Source organism: Pituophis catenifer, unplaced genomic scaffold (assembly GCF_029215685.1).
Source record: "Pituophis catenifer annectens isolate HBS135680 unplaced genomic scaffold, rPitCat1.0.hap2 SCAF_3, whole genome shotgun sequence".
Classification (NCBI taxonomy): domain Eukaryota; kingdom Metazoa; phylum Chordata; class Lepidosauria; order Squamata; family Colubridae; genus Pituophis; species Pituophis catenifer.
The window spans coordinates 212477554-212493244 of record NW_027256883.1 but is presented as its reverse complement, the minus strand read 5'-3'; the positions used below and the strand labels follow the sequence as shown (position 1 = coordinate 212493244).

Below are 15691 nucleotides of genomic sequence, written 5' to 3'. Positions count from 1 at the left end.
AGTTGTCCATCGTCAAAAGATAAAAGAGATGCTTCAGTAATCTACAAAAAGAATTATGATTGTTTTGCAAAGAAACTCTGTAATGTCAATTAAAATTGATAAATGTATAGGACCATATGAACTGCTGACTTCAAAAGAATCCTTTGTCTAGAAGGGTATAAAACCATTGTACCTAATTCCTGTCTTTGTTCAACGCTTCATGTACAGAGCCTTGAACCTATTGCGCAATATATATATATAAAATCTGTCTCTGATCAACCCAAAAGTTGTGTTTGTCTTATTAAATCCACAACAATAGGACGCACCCAAATTTTCACCCTCTTTTTGGGGGGGGTGGAGTGGATCTTACACTCCGAAAAAATGCAGTATTTTAAAATGTTTTTTCACCATGCTTTTTTTTTTTTTTAAATTTGATTTATATGCCGCCCTTCTCCGAAGACTCAGGGCGGCTTACAATGTGCTCAGCAATAGCCTTCATCCTTTTGTATATTTATACAAAGTCAGCTTATTGCCCCCACAAACTGGGTCCTCAATTTACCTACCTTTGAAAGGATGGAAGGCTGAGTCAACCTTGAGCCTGGTGAGATTTGAACTTGCAGTAATTGCAAGCAACAGATGTTAATAAGAGTGCTTTAGTCCACTGTACTACAGGCTTGTTCTACACAATAAAATAAAATACAAAAAATACACAAACAACCTTGAGCCTTGGCGAGATTCGAACCCTGCAGTAATTGCAGGCAGCTGGTCTTAATAACCAGCTTAATAACAAGGTGCCTTAAACCCCTGTACTACCAAGGCTTGTACTGATCTTCTTTGTAGGTACTTTGCAAAGATAAAGGGTTCCTTTTTTTTTCATTCCTGTGCCTGTTTGCATTGTGGAACTACTTCCCAGCATCAACGGGAAGCCGGTTAGTACCATAAATTTCTTTTGCATTCTGCTGTACAGTTTGTTTGCACATAGTTTAGGACTGCTTGCAGTAACAGCCTTTGCATTCTATTGCTGGGGCCCCGAACCGGCACCCGTTCGCGGCATGGCAGAAACTGGGCCACGCAAACAAGCAAAGCCCCATCTGTGGGATGCAAGCAGCACGCGAAACTATGGCTCCTCCGGTCCACGGAAAAACTTCTCTCCACGGAACTGGTCCCTGGTGCCCAAAAGGTGGGTGGGGGGCTGCTCTTCAAATGTACTGTGTTTGTTTGATTTTGCTTTGTGGATTAGTATGTACTACTGTACCTCTACAGTAGACGCTGAACTTTTCAACTGGAAAGCTGGCAGCCCAAGTTTGAGACCCGAACACTGTGCAATGGGGTGAGCTCCCATCCTTGCCTCAGCTCCTGCCCATCTAGCAGTTTGAAAGCATGTAAATGTGAGTAGATAAATAGGTAAAAGAAGGACTAGGGATGACACGATAGCAGTGTTCCAGTATTTGAGAGGCTGCCACAAAATAAATAAATAACTTTATTGTCATTGGATGTGTATACACAATATACCCATACAACGAAATTCACTTAACACCCAAAGACCAGGTCCAACACACATAACAATCCCCAAACACACTCCCACCCACCGCAATTCTCCACCCTTAAACCACCCAAACATCCACACAACAGACCAAGTAATGCTGTCCAACAGCTCATGGATGGTGGCCCTTTAGTTCATGGTTGAGTGCCATTATAGCTCTGGGATAAAAACTATTCAGAAACCGTGTGGTCCGAGTTTTCATTGTTCTGTATCTTCTGCCAGAAGGCAACAGTCCAAAAAGATGGTAAGCAGGATGGGAAGAGTCTCTGAGAATGTTATGCAACTTTCTCAAACAGCGAGGTTCGAAGATGTCGTCCAGGGCTGGTAACTGGAGTCCGATGATATTCTGGGCAGTTTTAATGATTCTCTGTAGAGCGTTTTTGTCCGCTAGAGAGCTGCTCCCATACCATGCAAGAATGCCGTATGTCAGGACACTCTCAATGGTGCTGCGATAGTAGGAGAGAAGTCGATGCTGAGATAGATTTATCTTCCTGAGAGGGGGTCAAGCTATTCTCCAAAGCACCTGAAGCAGTAGTGGGATTCAGCCGGTTCGCACCACTTCGGGAGAACCGGTTGTTAACTTCCTGAGCAGTTTGGTGAACTGGTTGTTGGAAGAAATCATTAGGGCAGAGAACCGGTTGTTAAATTATTTGAATCCCACCACTGACCTGAAGCAGAGGTGGGTTCCTCCTGGTTCGGTCCGGTTCGGCCGAGCTGGTAGCGGTGACGAGAATGACATCACCGAACCGGTTCTCCCCCCCGCCCTCCCCCCCCACCCCTCCACGTTATTCTTACCTTTTATTTGGCCCCACCCCCAATCTATTGCTGCCTCTTGAGTCCCAGCTGATGACTAGAGGGGAAAAAAACTGTTTAAACTCTTGCCGCGGGGCTTCAAAGGGCCGCCCTACAGCTGATCAGTGTTAAAAGCAAACAAATGAGTCGGGTCGTAAGTGCAAGGACTGGTCGTAAGTGCGAGGACCTTCCAGAAATGACTCTGACTCTATCTATCTATCTATCTATCTATCTATCTATCTATCTATCTATCTATCTATCTATTATCTATCTATCTTCTATCTATCTATCATCTATATCATCTATCTATCTATCTTTATCTATCTATCTATCTATCTATCTATCTATCTATCTATCTATCTATCTATCTATCATCTATCATCATCCCGGATCTGCGCATCTTCCGCCGCGCTTTAAAGACCTTATTATTTCACCAGGCGGGCCTGGCCTAATTTTCTCCCTCTTTTATAAAAGATTTTTAATTTTTAAATATCTTTTAGTATTTTATACATTCAATTTTAAAATTGGTTTTAAAAAGTTTGGGGTTTTAAACTTGTCGGGGCCAAAATTATTTAATTTGATTTGATTCTATTTTTAAATTTTGTATGTATGTGTTTTATTATTTGGCTGTGCACCGCCCTGAGTCCTTCGGGAGTAGGGCGGTATAGAAATCAAATCAAATCAAATCAAAATCAAAATCAAAATCAAATCTATCTATCTATCTATCTATCTATCTATCTATCTATCTATCTATCTATTATCTATCTTCTATCTATCTATCTATCATCTATCTATCTATCTATCTATCTATCTATCTATCTATCTTCTATCTATCATCTATCTATCTATCTATATCTATCGATCTATCTATCTATCTATCTATCTATATCTATCGATCTATCTATCTATCATATATCTACTATCTATCTATCTGTGTATCTATATCTATCTATCTATCTATCTATCTATCTATCTATCTATCTATCTATCTATTTATCTATCTATCTCTTCTATCTAGCTGTCTATCTATCTCTATCATCTATCTATCTATCTATTATCTATCTTCTATCTATCTATCTATCTATCTATCTATCATCTATCATCTATCATCTATCTTCTATCTTCTATCTTCTATCTTCTATCTTCTATCTATCTATCTATTTATCTATCTATCTATCATTATCTATATCTATCTATCTTCTATCTATCTATCTATCTATCTATCTATCTATCTATCTATCTATCATCTCTATCTATCTATCTATCTATCTATCTTCTATCTATCTATCTATCTATCTATCTATCTATCTATCTATCTTCTATCTGTCTGTCTGTCTGTCTGTCTATCTATCTATCTATCTTCTATCTATCTATTTATCTATCTATCTATCTATCTATCTATCTTCTATCTGTCTGTCTGTCTGTCTATCTATCTATCTATCTATCTATCTATCTATCTATCTATTATCTATCTATCTATCTATCTATCTTCTATCTATCTATCTATCTATCTATCTATCTATCTATCTTCTATTATCTATCTATCTATCTATCTATCTATCTATCTATCTATCTATCTATCTATCTATCTATCTTCTATCTATCTATCTATCTATCATCTATCATCTATCATCTATCTATCTATCTATCTATCTATCTATCTATCTATCTATCTATCTATCTATCTATCTATCTATCTATCATCTATCATCTATCATCCATCTATCTATCTATCTATCTATCTATCTATCTATCTATCTATCTTCTATCTGTCTGTCTGTCTATCTATCTATCTATCTATCTATCTATCTATCTATCTATCTATCTATTAGAATGCAGTATTGCAGGCTAACTCACTGCTCACTGACAGGAGTTCTATCATGACTGGCTCAAAGTTGACTCAGCCTTCCATCCTTCCGAGGTGGGTAAAACGAGGACCCAGATTGTTGGGGGGCAACAGGCTGACTCTGTAAAACCATTTAGAGCACCGTGAAGTGGTATATAATTCTAAGTGCTATTGCTATTGCTAAGAAGGCGGTAAAAATGAGTCTGATTCATTTTACATAGTTTTGACTCACGACCCTAAATGGACAGGTTCCTTTATTATACCTGAAGGACTACCTGTGTAGACAACAAGTGCTGAACATTGGACGTTGTTGCTTCTTCATATTTCAAAAGCATACCTACACCCCCACATTATATGATTTTTAAAAATCTTTGCTCCTTTATAACTTCTGTAAACAAACAGTTGCCATTTTTATTTCTTTCCTAATCATTTCAATGCAGGTCAAAACGATTTATTATTTCAGGTTTTCTTCCCCCCCCCAGTTTTTTTTCCCCCTCAGCCTGTCAGAACTAGGATTTCCTAATCCGAATTCCAGATCGTTGCATTCCCTGGGATGTTCTGGAACGATATTTTGCGTGTTTGAATCCGCGCGCCTTCGTTAGAAAAAGGCAAGAGGTGCAAATGAAGACGACTGCTTTGATCAGGAAAAGCGGGATCCAAAGAACGAGGAGAGATTGCTGCGGTGGTGAGCCTGTGGAGAAAAAAAAAACAGTGGATGGTTTTGATTTAATCCTCTTAAATCCTGCTCCATCAGGGTCTAGGACATCTCACTGCGAGTCAACTCACTATGGCAGCGATGGCGAACCTATGGCACGCGTACCACAGGTGGCACACGTAGCCATATCAGTGGGCACACCAGCTCAGCTCTGGCGCGCATGTGTGCACCGTCCAGCAGATTTTCAGGCCTTTTGGGCCCACCAGAAGTAGGGAAACAGGCTGTTTCCTGCCTCCAGAGGGCCTGGGGGGTTGGGGTGGGGAAGGCCTGTTTTGCTTTCTCACCTGGCTCCAGATCCTCTCTATGCATCTGGGGAGGGCAAAAACAGCCTTCCCCACCCCCTCAGAGGCCTGAAACGGCCCATTTCCCAACTCCCGGTTGGACAGGAAGTGACGTTTTTTGCTGTCCCCAGCCTCCAGAGCAGGAGGGTGGAGCGGAGGTTGTGCATGCATGCACAGGGCGGGATGCATAGAATTATGGGTGTGGGCACACATGAACCTTCCTCCCCCCCCTTGGCATGTGATGGCAAAAAGGTTAGCCATCACTGCACTATGGCCAACTCGCCATCGGACAAGAGTTACACGAATATCGAAGAAATGGTGGAACAGAATCATTAAAGAAAGGATGCCAAAGGAAGGACAGAATGAAAGGCAGATGAGAAAAATTGAAATCATTTTAAAAAAAAAATTTAAATAATTAAATTGAATTATTGAATGGTCCTGCAGCGATTTGGCAGGTGGAGATCTCCGTGGCACCATGGCTGTGATGAGTTAGCCATAGTGAGTTGGACGTAACAAGTTGTTCCATTTCGACGGTGTCATAACAGTTCTGGGTTGGCAGCAGTGGACAGCCAAAAAAGTCAAGATGGCAGACATTTTCACTCCATAGAATAGAATAGAATAGAATAGAATAGAATAGAATAGAATAGAATAGAATAGAATAGAATAGAATAGAATGGAATGGAATGGAATGGAATGGAATGGAATAGAATAGAATAGAATAGAATAGAATAGAATAGAATAGAATAGAATAGAATAGAATAGTTGGAAGGGACCTTGGAGGTCTTCTAGTCTAACCCCCTTTCACATATACCATTTCAGACAAATGGCAGTCCAGTCTCTTCTTGAAAGCTTCCAGATGGATGATAGATAGATAGATAGATAGATAGATAGATAGATAGATAGATAGATAGAGACAGACAGACAGACAGACAGACAGACAGATATAATAGAGACAGACATTTTCACTCCCCCAGATAGAATAGGGTAGAGAAGAGTAGGATAGGATAGGATTATTAGGCTAGGCTGGGATGGGATGGGGTGGGGTGGGATGGGATAGAATAGAATAGAATAGAATAGAATAGAATAGAATAGAATAGAATAGAATAGAATAGAATAGAAGCCGGAGCTGCAGAAGCGGAGGCCGATGTTTACATCGGCCTGCTATAAACATCGGTCTCCGCTTCTGCAGCTCCATCTCCATCAGGCTCTTCTCTCCCCCCATCACTTTCTGCCAGGGCGAGGACCCCGCCCCCTAGGCTGCCGCATGAGATGCCTGATCCCACCTGGCCTGCCCCCATCGGCGAACTCTGGCGAACTCTGTGCTGGGGTGACGGCGCCCGTGCCCACAGAGAGGGCTCCAAGTGCCCTTTCTGGCACGCGTGCCATATACGTTCGCCACCACTGGTATAGGGGGTCTCCTGCCGGAGGAGGGGGTTGGACTAGAAGACCTCCAAGGTCCCTTCCAATTCTCCTCTTATTCTGTTTCAGAAGCAGGAGATATTGATGGCTAACTTCATTCAGTGCTAAGTAAAAAAGGGAAAAGCTGCAGGGCGTGTGTGTCACCCAACCCTCGGAAGAAACGTTTCGAAGGATTTAAGAAGAGCTCACTTGGTGGAGCCCTACCCAAACATCTGTCGTCTTCGGATTCCATCACAGTGACAAGCTTTATTATTAGAGTGAGTAGAGTTTGGGTATTCTGCTGAACCACACAACTGAATTGTGAGTTGTTCCTGTCTTTGGTGGCCATCACCTCCAGGTAAGTCTTCAGGGAAAAAGTCCCTCCGGCCAACCGTTCCTTTCCTGCTTGGGGCATTGTTGATAAACAATTCCAAGTTTGAATCATCTGGATAAAACTCTTCTATCCTGCAGGTGATCATCACCAAGGTGTTCAGCCGGACGGGAGAAGGTGGATTGGTCGCGAGCCGTACCTTGGGAGGAACTGAGCAAAGAAAGTCAAAGAGATTGGTCAACAGAGGTTGGGATTCGTGGCTCCTGTGCTCAGACGCAGCTGGAAGACTAACTGGGTTTGGTCTCTGATTGTGGTATGCAGGGGGAAACAACCCTCGTACGAACCTGGTTTGCAGGAAGCCCAAGATCAAAACTTAACACTACGAACAAAGAAAGAAATAAGGAACTTGTCCAGTGGTGAAATCCAAATTTTTTTTACTACCGGTTCTGTGGGCGTGGCTTGGTGGGCATGGCAAGGGAAGGATACTGCAAAATCTCCATTCCCACCCCACTCCAGGGGAAGGATACTGCAAAATCTCCATTCCCATCCCACTCCAGGGGAAGGATACTGCAAAATTCCCATTCCCTCCCCAATCCTGGGGGAAGGATATTACAAAATCTCCATTCCCACCCCACTCTGGGGCCAGCCAGAGGTGGTATTTGCTGGTTCTCCAAACTACTCAAAATTTCCGCTACCGGTTCTCCAGAACCTGTCAGAACCTGCTGGATTTCACCCCTGAACCTGTCCTGACCCAGCTCCCCAAACACAACAAACCCTCTGAAGTGATCTCAAAGACCACAAGCCTCCCGTGAGCCAGGTAGCAACGCAGCACATCTGGATTGCCTGCCTTTTCCCCCCCACCCCCACATGCCTCTGCCTCCATGCTCGGACTTACAGGTATCTGCGCTGTATCAAGGGGCCACACCCATTTGCTGGGCTTATTTTCAGGGTAGGGCTTATATTAGCCCTATCCCCAAACATCAGGTTTGGGCTTATTTTGGGGGTAGGTCATATTTTCAGGGAAATACGGTACCTCTTAGGACATTAACAAGTGCGAAGGTCTGCTGGAGACGACCATCCAATGATCTGTGTTGGATCTGACAGGTCAGCTGAGACTTCACGTCTCTTTGCTCCAGCCAGATTTCCACCGTGCTCTCCGCTCTGTACAAGAAGCTCTGCCTTCCACCAGAATCCAGGATGCTGGTCCAGGCAGCCTGTATTTCTTTCCCATCCTTCAACCAGCTGACTGTGATCTCTCTGGGGAAGAATCTGTCAAGTATTTGCAAGCCATTGGCACATATATCATACAGACACTAGTGGAGGCAGAAAGTGCCCCCACCCCTATGTGGAGAGGAGGGGCTTACACTGAGTATAAAACCCCCTCTAACCTTTCCACCATGCGCTCTTTTACGTTTGTTCTCCATGAGACATGATCTTTGATAGGGGTAGTCACACACGCTGTGTGCCCCCTACCCTAATGGATATTAAGACAGCCTTTGTATATAGTTAATATGTTTTGTTATATGAATAAATACATTTATCACAGTTATTCATGCATCTGCCTTTGGACTCTTCTATGCTCCTGGGTGTTTCTACGATCCCAATTTCCACAGAATCCCTCTGTGGAGCAGATGAAGGAGACCCAAGACCCTGGCATGATTCTTCTTCTGAGGGCACGAATCACAGGTAGGGATGGCTTGGCTGAGGGAGAAAGTAGAGAGAGACATCAGTTGATGTTCCTCAGAGATGCTCCAAAATCTATTTGGGTCAGAGAGACTCAACTTTGAACACGGGATTTACACCTCCATGTCTCTTGGTTGATTGGGAACATCTCCCTCCATCTCCGGAAATCAATGTGGGGGACCACCTACCAATTACAGAGACCAGAGTGCCTTTCCCCGAAGCCAGTTCCTCCTCTGGGTACCAGTTACAGAACTTCACACAATAGTAAGTCCCGGCATCTTCAGGGCAGATGTTTTGAATGTCGATGCTGAAGTCTGTGTATGATCTTGAGGTGATCCTCACCCCCCGATTGAAAGGTCCTTGACTATTACTGTAAATGGGGGGCTAGTATCTGTCCAGCCCTTTGTACCACCGCACGTCTGCGGTCACATCCAACTCAGTCAATTTACGTTGTAGAGTGATGGACTCTCCAGGTGCCACCGATATGGTTTCTGGAAGTTGTGTTATCTCCGTATACTGTCCTCTAACAACTGAAACACCAAGAGACACATTTGTAATTACCGTACTTTTCAGAGTATAAGATGCACTCCCCACCCCCCCAACAAAAAAGTGGGTGGAAATGTCTGTGTGTCTTATACAGCGAATGTTGCTGAAGCCCCGCCCACCCACCGGACCCCACCCTTTGGCTTCTGCCTCCCAGAAATTTACCTCCTTGCAGCAAACAGCAAACAGCGTGGTCAGCTTCAGCACAGCCTGATTTAGCACAAGCAGCTGATTGGTGGTTGGATCTGCCTCTTGGAATATTGCCGATCAGCTGTTCCAGGCTGCAGGAATTGCCCCCCACCCCTCACTGCTGTCGCCACCCATCGCCATTGCCACCTATTGCCACCCCTGCATGCCCCATTTTTGGCCTCTGTGCATTCCGTTTTTGGCCTCTGTGCGCTCCATTTTTGGCCTCTGTGCGCTCCATTTTTGGCCTCTGTGCGTCCCATTTCCAGCCTGTCCCAGGCAGCGGGGATAGGTGTTGGCAGGAAACTGGGCCTGGCTAGTCTAGTGAAGAGAAGGACCAGGGGAGACAGGAGAGCAGTCTTCCAATATCTGAGCGGCTGCCACAGAGAGGAGGAAGGAGGTCAAGCTATTTTCCAAGGCCAGACAAGGAATAATGGATGGAAACTGATCAAGCAGAAATTCAACCTAGAAATAAGGAGGAACTTTCTGACAGTGAGAACTATCAACCGATGGAACAGAAGTTGCCTTCGGAAGATATTCTCTTTTGGTTCCCCTTTTCTACCTGCGTGGGAAAGCCAGTTTGCTGACTCCAAATTATTTTTTGTATGCATCCATGGGTTTTGTATCTTCCAGGGCTGTCCGTGTGAAAATTTGTAGGGGTCTGAGAAAGGAATGTAGGGGAGAAGAGAGCTTAAGAAGCGGAAGATGAGACAATTGACTAGTCATTTCATGAAGGTCGATGTAAGAGGAAAGAAAGGAAGGAAGGAAGGAAGGAAGGAAGGAAGGAAGGAAGGAAGGAAGGAAAGAAGGAGGGAAGGAAGAAAGAAAGGAAGAAAAGAAAGAAAGAAAGAGAGGGAGGGAGGGAGGGAAGAAGAAAGGAAGGAAGGAAGGAGGAAGGAAGGAATAAAGGAAGGAGGAAGGAAGGAAGGAAGAAACGAAAGAAGGAGGAAAGAAGGAATCAAACACCCAGGGAGGTGGGAACAGGCCATACAAATGATATAGGGTTTCCTGCTTGAGTGGGGGTTGGACTAGAAGACCTTCAATGTCCCTTCCAACTTTGTTATTCTGTTAAAACCTTCCAGGAGATTTTGTTTGGAGGAAATCGTGTTTTAGGAGGCTGGGAAGTTCTCAAGATGTTTGTATTTACAAGTTTGTATGTACAAGAAGATTTGGCAGCGACTGGTTTGGAATGGTATAGGGTCTCCTGCTTGAGTGGGGGGTTGGACTAGAGGACCTCCAAGGTCCTTTCCAACTCTAGAGGGAGTCAAGCTATTCTCCGAAGCACCTGCGGGCAGGACAAGAAGCAACAGGTGGAAGCTAATCAAGGAGAGATCCAACTTGGAACTAAGGAGAAATTTCCTGGCAGAGAGAACAATTAACCAGTGGAACTGCTTGCCACCAGAATATTGTGGGTGCTCCATCCCTGGAGATTTTTAAGAAGAGACTGGATGGCCATCTGAACTGGTATAAGGTCTCCTGCTTGGACTAGAAGACCTTCAAGTCCCTTCCACCTCGATTGTTCTGTATGTTCTGCATTTCTGTATATCAGCAGAAGCAAAAGGTCATTGAGGTCAGGAGGAGGACTTCCCTAAGAGTGAGAACTATTCATCAACGTGGTTGCTCCATCACTGAGGTTTTCAAGGAAAAAAAATGATCAACCAGGGTGTTTTTTTTTTTTTTTTTGAGATGGTGTAAGGACTCCTGCCTTGAACAAGAAACTTCAAGTTTCTTCCAACCCAGATTGTATGAGTTATGGAAGGTGTGGTCCCAATTTATTTATTTATTTATTTTATTTTATTAGTCATATTTCTATGCCGCCCACTCTCCGAGGACTCTGGGCAGCTTACACCAAAGACAGTATACTAAATAGCATATTGCCCCCAACAATCTGGGTCCTCATTTTACCCACCTCGGAAGGATGGAAGGCTGAGTCAACCTTGAGCCGGTGAGATTTGATCCGCCGATCTGCTGAACTAGCAGTCAGCTGAAGTAGCTGCAGTACTGCACTCTAACCACTGCGCCACCTCGGCTCCTCTTGAAGTCCCCAACCCAAGGACCAAATCAAACCAGGTGGCCCCAGTTGGTCTCCAGAACTCCAGAGCTCTGATGTTCTTCCTCTCATGTTCCTCACCTGACCTTGTAGATGACCCTCACTCTGTCAAGGACCTTGGAGTACTCATATCTAAAGATCTAAGTGCCCAAGCCCACTGTAACAACATTGCCAAAAAGGCTTTAAGAGTTGTTAACCTCATCTTGCGTAGCTTCTTCTCTGGTAATGTTGTACTACTAACTGGAGCATACAAAACATTTGCTAGACCAATTCTTGAATACAGTTCATTTGTCTGGAACCCTGCACTGCATATCGGACATAAATACAGAATCTGGAGATATTTTACGAGAAGAGTCCTCCATTCCTCTAACCGCAATAAAATACCTGATGCCACCAGACTCCAAATTTTGGGCTTAGACAACTTAGAACTACGCCGACTTCAGTCATAGTACATAAAATTATCTGCCACAATGTCCTTCCTGTCAATGACTACTTTGGCTTCAACTACAACAATACACGAGCAAATAATAGATACAAACTCAAGGTAAACCGTTCCAAACTCGATTGCAGAAAATACGACTTCAGTAACAGAGTGGTCAATGCCTGGAATGCACTACCTGATTCTGTAGTTTCTTCCCCAAACCCCCAAAACTTTAACCTTAGACTGTCTACTGTTGACCTCTCCCCATTCCTAAGAGGTCTGTAAGGGGCGTGCATAAATGCACCAGCGTGCCTACCATCCCTGTCCTAATATTTCGTTTTACTTACTCTTTTCATGTATTCAAATTATGCTGATACTTTTACCTGTTATCTTATATATGCTTGACAAATAAATAAAACTTAAACTTAAACTTAGCCACTTGGGGTGGAACCAACGAAAGAAATGTCCACCTGCTCCCCCCAAAATCTAACATCTGGAATTGGCTTTTTCAGGGAATTCTGATCTTCTCACTGTAAAGCACAGGAGGTTTGAAGCAGCTTTAATACTCATCTCGCGCTGGATTTTACTCCAGTTGTAAATCTGAGAACGGAGCCTGCCTGATCTCAGCTGTCAACACTCACCCAGATCTTGCGGAAGGAGGAGCATCAACAAAAGCAGCAGCTGAAGAGGACCAGTAACAGGGATTGTCTTGAAGGACTTCAAGGCAGCCATGCCGATAGCAGCAGGAGAAACATCTGGGATGACTTTGGGGTCTAGTCCACTGGATCTTTCCTCCTCTTGAAATAGCAAAAGCGGAACTCCCATTTCCTCCTTCTAAATTTGGACAAGTTTCTGAAGTTTGAGTTATTGCATCAGTCACAGTAAATGAAGTCACAGAAGTTCTGCTGCCTTCTCAGAAGGACTAAAAATCAATCTCTAAATTGGCAATATTCAGCCGCTGGTCTTCCCTCAATTAGAACTGTATTATTATTATTATTATTATTATTATTATTATTATTATTATTATTATTATTATTATTATTATTATTATTATTATATACTTTATTCATTAAATATGAAACTCAGGCAACCAAACATTCAAAAATGTGTCACAAATACATTGACTGGTGCTAATGGTTGATGCGGGTTGCTGCCAGCATCTTAGGTATCAACCAAAGATGTACGATGTTCCAAATAGCGCAGTTTTTTGCAGTTCCGCTGGTGTTATTGCAGGAAGCTGCAATTTGCTGATGTACCTTATAAAATTCTTGGACATGGTACCAAGTGCCCCCATGACAATGGGTATCACTGTGACATGTTTCATCCATAGCCGTGTAGTTTTGATGGCCAGGTCGCGATATTTCGTGATTTTTTTCCAGTTATTTTTCTTCGACTCTGGCGTCTCCTGGTACCGCGATGTCAATAAATTGTACGTTCCGGTTTTCAACAACTGTGATATCTGGCGTGTTGTGTTCCAAGTGACGATCCGTCTGTATTCGAAAGTCCCACAGGAACTTCACCTTCTCATATTCTATAATAATAATAATAATAATAATAATAATAATAATAATAATAATAATAATAATAATAATAATAATAATAATAATAATAATAAATTATATTATAATTAGCATATTTTACCATATTTGGACACAGAAAGCAACATGAGATAGACAATTCGATTAGGTAATAGAATAACAGAATAACGGAGCTGGAAGGGACTTTGGAGGTCTTCTAGTCCCACCTCCTGCTCAAGCAGGACACCCTGTACCATTTCAGACAAATTGTTGTCCAATCTCTTCTTGAAAACCTTCGGTGTTCACAAGCACTCACAACTTCTGGAGGCAGGCTGTTTCACCGATGAATTGTTCTCACTGACAGGAAATTTCTCCTTAATTCCAGGTTGCTTCTGTTGTTTAGTTTCCATCTGTTGCTTCTTGTCCTGCCTTCAGGTGCTTTGCAGAATAGGTTGACCCCCTCTTCTTTGTGGTAACTCCTCAAATATTGGAACATGATTATCATGTCACCCTTGGTCCTTCTTTTCATTAAGCTAGACCGACCCAATTCCAGCAAGCTTATAGTGGACTATAGAAGGAATAGATCAGGCATCCAGCCCTTGCTTATCAATGGAGATTGAGTGGAGCAAGTGGTCAGTTTTATGTTTCTGGGTGTTGTCATAAAAGAGGACCTGACATTGCAGCATTGGTGGGTTCCTCCCGGTTTGGTCCGATTCGGCCGAGCCGGTAGCGGTGACAATATGACATCACCGAACCAGTTCTCCCCCCCTCCCACCCACCCCCACGTTATTCTTACCTTTTATTTGGTCCCACCCCCAATCTGTTGCTGCCTCCTGAGTCCCAGCTGATGACTAGAGGGAAAAAAAACTGTTTAAACTCTTGCCCCGGGGCTTCAAAGGGCCGCCCTACAGCTGATCAGTGTTAAAAGCAAACAAATGAGTCGGGTCGTAAGCACGAGGACTGGTCGTACGTGCGAGGACCTCCCAGAAATGACTCTTTTCAGCCCTCTGAGTAGTCCCTATACACATAGCCATGGCCACCCGGTCACATGACCAGCTAGCCACGCCCACCTAGTCACATGACCTCCAAGCCACACCCACAAAATAAGCCACGCCCACAGAACCGGTAGTAAAAAAATTTAGAGCCCACCCCTGCATTGCAGCATTGGTCAAAAGGGCCCAGCAGAGATTATATTACCTGAGACTTCTCAGGAAACAACAACTGAACGGAAAACTGCTGGTGACCTTCTACCATTGCACCATAGAGAGTATTTTAACCTCCTGCACCTGTGTATGGTTTGCCCATGGCACAGTGGCAGATAGGACAACCCTCCAGAGGGTCAACGTCATTGCCCAGAGGATTATTGGTTGCCCTCTCTCCTCCTTGGAAGAGCTTTATAGCTCCCACTGCCTTAAGAAAGTTCAAAACGGACTTCCGGTGGCTTCGCAGACGTCGAGGACGGTCTCCATAGACCGCCAGCCACCCGATCTGTTAAAACCGCCCTGACAGCGCTAAACAGCTGTCCGGCGGTTTGAAAAAACTCTCCTTCGGGCAAAGAAGGAGAGGAGAGCCGGAGGGGGTGGGTAGAGCTCCCCGAAAGTCACTGGATTAATTCCAGGGACTCGGAGGGTGAGAGCTCCCCAGTTCACCCCTCCCATCGCTCCGGATCGCTGGTGCCTCTGTCTTCAGAGCAAGACGTCTGCGTCCAATTCTGCCGGCAAACAGTGAGTTTTAATGATTTTCAATAAGGCAGACAGAGCGGAAGCAAGAGTGCAAGCTTTTTAAGAGAAACAGAACTTAACTCCGTGAATACATTGTTGCAAACGGAGCTCTCTGGAGCTGGAGGCTGGGAGGAAGCCTTTGTTATGGGCGGAAGGGAAAGTGAAAGTTAAAAGGAAACTGCTTGTCAATAGCCCTCTGCCTGAAGAGAAAACTACTGGGTTTTGAGTATAGTTTGAAGAGAGGATTGTTTATTTTGGAAAAACTTTGGAATATACTTTCTAAGACTGTTTACAAGATTTTCTGGCTGTAAAAGGAAAACTTTTCTTTAAATAAAATGGCTGCTAAACAACTAAAGCCACCAACTTCTAAAGGGGGAGGAGGTTCCCCTGTAGTGACTCAAAAACAACAACTTCCGGCTGATACACAGTCACAAGACCTTAAAGAATTTATAATGGGTGCCCTGAATAATCAGACAGAAATGATGAAAGGATTTTCAGAGGAGTTAAAGAAACTTACAAGTGTGGTGGAGGAAAAACATGATGAAATAAGAGATGACATTGTTTATGCAGTTTCAGGATTGGCTACTCACATGTTAAAGATTGAGGAGAGAGTGCGGGAAATTGATGATGCTAACTTGGAGATTGCAACTAAACTGGGAGAGGTTATGATACAGACAGAGAAAGT

At 43.7% G+C, this 15691-nt stretch overlaps 1 pseudogene; it reads right to left on the bottom strand.

Annotated features, from left to right (window-relative positions):
• Positions 1-4669: 4669 nt before the first annotated feature.
• On the bottom strand, positions 4670-12500 carry LOC139315117 (signal-regulatory protein beta-1-like; annotated as a pseudogene).
• Positions 12501-15691: the final 3191 nt, after the last annotated feature.